The sequence below is a fragment of the Podarcis cretensis genome (assembly GCF_951804945.1).
Source record: "Podarcis cretensis genome assembly, chromosome: 5".
Lineage (NCBI taxonomy): Eukaryota > Metazoa > Chordata > Lepidosauria > Squamata > Lacertidae > Podarcis > Podarcis cretensis.
In genome coordinates, this window is record NC_137174.1 from 32,257,601 (window position 1) to 32,264,022 (window position 6,422).

Here is a 6,422-nt window from a genome sequence, read left to right on the forward strand (position 1 = left end):
AGAACTGGACAAAGTTGGAAGATAGACCCTTTCTAAGATTGGACATTTGAAATTAAAGATGATTAAAAGACGGTAAAGATTACTAAAAAGACGGCAAAGCGGACTGGTGAAGGATTATGGCTTAGATTATGGTTCAGATGTGGGAGCTCCAGGAGACAGTGGATTTGATGGACACTGGGAACGCAACCGGGAAAGGGGGGAGGGAAATTTGGAATCCAAAGGGTTTAAATTATATTTTATTCTTTTTTTAATTCTTTTATGTTAATCTGTATCTTATATTAAAGAGGGGAACTCGTGGAAGGGAACAGGTCGATTTTAGGGGATGGGAAAATATTTTTTAAATTGGGTTAATGATAATAATTTTAAAATTTGGGGTAAGAATTTGTTGAATCTATTTGAAAGAATTGGAATACAAGAGGGGGTGGGGAGGGGGAAGTCCTGGAAAGATGATATTGAAAATAAGGCCTTAAATTTGGATGTTTTTCTTTTTTTTGTTATATTTGAAAATCTTTAATAAATATTATTTTAAAAAAAATAGAAACTCAACAGAGAAAACAGTATTCAGAGAAAGAAAGAAAGAAAGAAAGAAAGAAAGAAAGAAAGAAAGAAAGGAAGGAAGGAAGGAAGGAAGAAAGAAAGAACCTAGTGAGTTAAGGGATGCACAGCAATGCCAGGACGGATGGGAAACAATAGTAACCTGGAAATGTATTATGGAAATGTCCACACAGCAGTCTCTCCAATTCCTCCATAGTTGTCAAGGAGCACATTTTCACGAGTTGCCAGGGTGACAGGTTAGCAGTGCATCCAGAATTAAAGCCGTTGCCATCCTAGCATCTCTCTCATTATTTTGGATCACTGTGAAGAAGCTAATTGCATTTTGTCGTTACATAAAAACCACGGCCTGAGTGACTCAAAGAATGGACTCCCACCCCCTCCCACCCCTTTTTGACCAATGTCAGAATTTGCAATTCAAGCTGAACAAAGGTATGAATCTATGCTTCCCACTGCTCTTCCTTTCCCACCCCGACACTTGCCCTGTTAGGAAGAGGCTGCCGCTCTGCAACGATCAGCTCTGCCAAAAACATCCCATTTTCAAAAAATCCACGCAGGGAACTATTACATTACAAGGTGACAGGGCAGCCACCGAAAATGAGATGTCAGTGTCCGGTTCCCCCTCCCCCTCCCCCTCTGTAATATCTAGTTCCATTTACCCATGTCCAAACGTTGTGATGTGGGTTTTCCTGACCACACCCCACTTCGCTGGCAGCAGAGATTCGAAGCACATTCGAGGCTCATTTGAAGCACATGGTTCCCCACACCCAAATAATCCTGGGAACTGCACTTTGTTAAGGATGCTGGGAATTGGAGCTATGTGAGGAGGAAGCTACAGGCCCCAGGATTGTTGGGGAGGGGGGTCATGTGCCTTAGATGTGCTTCCATCAGCCCCGGCCAGCATCCTCCAAAGCAGCTGAAGGGCACCAGGTCAGGGAAGGCTGCAACAGGGGCCTTTCTCCAGGTGCCCCTGCTCCCCAAGATTGTTGTTTAGTTGTGTCCGACTCGTCCATGACCCAAGGTGGAAAAGCCAATGTGGTACCCTGCAGGTGTTATCAAACTGAGGCTCCCATCAGTCTCAGCTGGCATGGTCAATAATCAGGGATGATGGGAGTTGTAGTCCAACAACATCTGGAGTACCCTGTGTTGACTACAGAGTGCAGTACAGTGGTACCTTGGGTTAAGAACTTAATTCGTTCCGGAGGTCCATTCTTAACCTGAAACTGTTCTTAACCTAAAGCACCACTTTAGCTAATGGGGCCTCCCGCTGCTGCCACACCACCGGAGCCCGATATATGTTCTCATCCTGAAGCAAAGTTCTTAACCCGAGGTACTATTTCTGGGTTAGCGGAGTCTGTAACCTGAAGCGTATGTAACCTGAAGCGTATGTAACCCGAGCTACCACTGTATGTTGCTCTTCCCTCCACCCCATTGATTATGCACATAGCTTGATCTTTGATGCCTCACTCTCTTTTGATCCCCCATATCTGGCCCATAATCAAACAATGCACTTTACATTGCATGAATGGGATCCATTCTTTCTGTCTCTTGAGAAAAAGCTCTGCTTCCATGCTATAGTCACCTCTCATTTGGGCTACTGCAATGCAGCCTCCTCCTCTCTGGTCTCAGCTTGGCCCCCTGATGTCTACCCAGCATTCCACTCTCTTGTTTCATTGCTCAGGTCCAATGAAGCTCCTCCTTAGAAACTAGCACCATCTTCCAGTCTGCTCCTGGATCCAGCACAAACTCTTTGCCACACCTTTGAAACCCTCTACAATCCCACTAACATCACTCGATGGTTAGAAGGTGTAAGATTCTGCTGCGGCCGCTACCTGTTGCTTTTATTTCCTCGTCATTTTCAATCAGCCTGGCTGTTTAGCAATGCTTTGTATTTTGAAAATTGCTGTTGGTTTTCAAAAAAAAAAAAAAAAAGGAGAAAAAGTTAATTGTAAGCCACCTTGCAGATTGGTCTGTAAATTGAAGAGCAGCTTTGAAAGAGTTCCAATAAATACATAGCCATCTTAATGAAAGATTCTGTTCTTTTCAGTATCCATCTCAAACCTTATAGGACTTTCACACAACACCCACCAGCTAAAGAGCAGTTGTTTGCCTCTATACAGGTCCCTTTCTCTGAAAAATTGTTCACTTGAGACATGGAGAGTTTTCATCCAAAACTGTAGCAATGAGCCATCTGCTGGCAGGCATCAGTTCAATGAGCCAGCAACTAATGTTATTGCAACAAGATTGACTAGCATCTCCCCCGACTTTTTAAACAAACAGCTGCATATAGAAGAAAATGTTCAACAAGGCTATGAATTCCACTTGGTTCACTTTCTGGGAAACGCTGGTCAGGAATTACTGCCCTATAATGGTACCAAGGTATGCCACGTACATTTACAAAACACTTGATGCAGGATTAAATTAGCCTAAACTTGGATCCAGTTCACACAGGCAGGAGATTCCAGAGCAGCCTTTGAGTGGCTACAGATATTACTTACTGGCTTGTCTTCAGGTGTGATGCCTCCATTGCGTGAGGGGAAATGAGGGGGCACGCTCTCTGGCTTCCCCTCTGTTGCATCCCTGCTACCCAGTCCTGCCACCTGTAGCTCAGTTGGTTAGAGCATGGTGCTGATAACGCCAAGGCTGTGGGTTCCGATCCCCACATAGGACGACTGCATAGTCCTGCATTGCAGGGGTTTGGACTAGATGATCCTCAGGTTCCCTTCCAACTCTATGGGAGGGAATTCATTGGAGGGGGAAGGCCTGAAGCCCATCCCAGCTCCTTGCACAACCTGCAACCCTGGGGAGATCCCTGAGGGTTGTAAAACATGTGGAGTCAAAACTCATGTGAAAGCACTTCTGAACACATGGAAAACTGTCTGGTGACAGAGACCAGCCCCACACTTCCCCTCACACAACAGAGGCCATGCTCTCCACACGGCAGTTGGGCAGACGTCAGGTTGGCCAGATGCATTTGGTTGTAGTTGTTTTAAAACTAAAACTCCAAGATCTATCAAGGAGATTTAAGTGCAAAAGAGATACGATTATAATTCATGAGTACCCAGGTGCCTCTCTGAGCCCATCCTGAGCTGCAGAGTTTGGTTCCCAAACTGAACTGTCTGAGCTCTCCGTTCTTGCACTCAAAAGCATCCCAGGAGGATAGCTTTTATAACGTTTTAATTTCAGCTTAATTTAGATGGTGATGATAGCTGAGTTGCTGCTAACGGAGAGTCAGAAACTCTTGCCGTTCTACTGCTGAGTAGCTAGGAATCTGCAGCTAGATCCCAATCTGCTTTCGGCCTATCCCTGCATTGCAGTGTGCCAACCACCGCTGAAATCAGCCAGAGATGCCTGGTTAAAGAGTCTCGCATACATAGGACTGAGGAAGAGGAGGAGGACTTTTCAGTAGAAACTTCCCTGAACAGCAAACCTGCAACAAACCCAGACCCTTCAAGGGTCCCTATTTTCCAGGAACAGTCCCAGATCTTCATAAGCCAAGCCAGTTTTGATTTGATCCCGGAATGTCCTGCTTTCCTTGGGACGTATTTAGTTTCATTGGAGAAATGTTGGAGGGTATGGAGTTATGCAACCCCGAGTCAAGAAAACAAGCAACTATTCAACCTTTAGAAGACATCTGAAGGGAGCCCTGTACAGTATAGGGAAGATTTTTTAAAAAATGTTTTATTATGTTTTTATACATGATAGAAGCTGCCCAGAGTGGCTGGGGCAACCCAGTCAAATGGGTGGAGTATAAATCATCATCATCATCATCTTACTATGGAATAGGACATCCTTATTTTCACTGGAGAAATGTTAGAGGGTATGCAAACCTGCTACAAACCAGAAATGTAACTGGGGAATGCACCGGGAAATGTGGGGTGACATCTGCTTGATGTAATATTGCATAATCACTCCACAAACAAATCAAAATGAATACTGGATCAACATGCCATCTGGAGCCACATTAAGGCAGAGGAAGCTGACAGGTGGTGCCTGTTATATGTAGGAAGGCAGGCCTGTAGCAGGTTGGCTGCGGTCAGAGTGAGGTTGGTGGGGCCAAAGGAACAGCGATGTTGACTTCTGGAATTCGCTGCTACAAGATGTAGTGATGGTCGCCAGCTTGGATGGCTCTGAATGAGATTTAGGCAAACTCCTAGAGCAGCATTTCCCAGACTTGGGTCTCCAGCTGTTTTTTCAGACTACAATACCCACCATCCCTGACCACTGGTCTTGCCTGCTAGTGATGATGGGAATTGTTTTTTTCTTCTTTATCATTAAGCACTTTATTGAATAGTCACCATACTTTTAGGTTGAATACTGTATACAGGTTCTTGGCAATGGTTCTATCAATAACATATCAGTTCTTTGGAGAAAGCAACTGCTTTGTGGGGCTCTGCATCCCGAACCAGCTAACTCTCCTACTTCTTTGTCCCACTAACCACACAGGGGAAGGAGTCTATCTTCATGCTTTCTCATACACTCTGGTGCAGATAACGTTGTTCATTTCACACTCCACAACCAGCTTTCCATCTTCTATTTTTCTTTTTATTGTGGTCTCTTTGCCATCCTATTTCTGCAACTGATTGAGTGACCCATTGTTACAACACTCTTTACTTTCCTATCGTCTGCTGTGGTCTCATCAAACTGTTCCCCCAGTTTGAAGGAAATCTCGGTGTTCTTTAAACTGCTCTCTGTTTTTTGATGGTTATAACATCTCCGTTGCAGCTGATGATCACATTGGGCTTGGCAACACCAGCCACCTTCCTGGTGGCAAAGCCCACACCAAGTTCTTTCATATAGTCATCAAATTTTTCAGTGGAAACAAGCTTCCAAGTTCCCAAAAATTGTTCACACATGGTGTAGGATTAACTAAGTCTCCTGAGGAACTTCTTACAAGTTTAACTAAGCACCACAAAGAGCACAGCCAGTGATGATGGGAACTGCAGTGCAAAACCAGCTGGAGACCCATTTCTGGAAACACTGTCTTAAAGTTTGGGTGTTACTTTTAGAAATATGACAACCCTATCCTAAAGGATAGGGCTATCGGTGGCTACTAGCATGATGGCTATTTACTACCTCCAGTGTAGGAGGTGCTGTGCCATTTAAGAACCAGTTACTGGGAATCACAAGAGAGCTGTTGATTTCAGGTTCTGCTTATAATCTTCCCATAGGCCACTGTGAGAAGAGGATACTGGAAGATGTGGGCCTGTGGTCTAATTATTATTCTACATTATGATGTTGTAGTGTGATTTTAGCAGCATTTGGGCAGGGAGGAGGAGGGCAGGGAAATGCCAGCCCCACCCCCATCAACATGCCAATGACTTAAACAGCTAAGTCATTTGATTGCAAGAATCATTTGGCTGAGAAAATAATCATACTAGCATGCTGATTAAATAGCAACCTCAGAGATTCGCTAGTACTAATTTGTGATTATAGCTGCCTGATTTTGATGTATTACAGAGACATTCTGCTTTGTAAACATTCTGCTTACAGTGCAATGCTATGCGTTTCCACTCGGTTTTAAGCCCCGTTTAGTTCAATGGGACGCACCCAAGTAAGTGTATATAGGACTGCAGCTGCAGGCTGGAATTCTATTTACACTTAGCAAGGGAGTTGGAGAGACCAAGCTCTGTGTAATGCAACTCATTGTTCACATCAGATGTTTTAGACTACAGCTCCGATCGGTCACAGCCAGAACAACCAGGATGGCTGTGCTGTAGCCATCATGTGAGTTGTAGTCCAAAAAGCTGGAAAACACTACATTGGCCAAGACTTTATGGTTTGTGCCATACACAGTTTGCTTCACAGTGCTATAAGACTCTTTGCTGCTTTGGGTACTACAGACTAACAAGGCTACCCCTCCAGCAGAG

At 44.4% G+C, this 6,422-nt stretch overlaps 1 pseudogene across 1 annotated transcript; it reads right to left on the minus strand.

Annotated features, from left to right (window-relative positions):
• Positions 1–4,824: 4,824 nt before the first annotated feature.
• Positions 4,825–5,476, minus strand: LOC307215630 (fatty acid-binding protein, adipocyte pseudogene; annotated as a pseudogene). Its single transcript has one exon. The product of its transcript is annotated as a fatty acid-binding protein, adipocyte pseudogene (transcript).
• Positions 5,477–6,422: the final 946 nt, after the last annotated feature.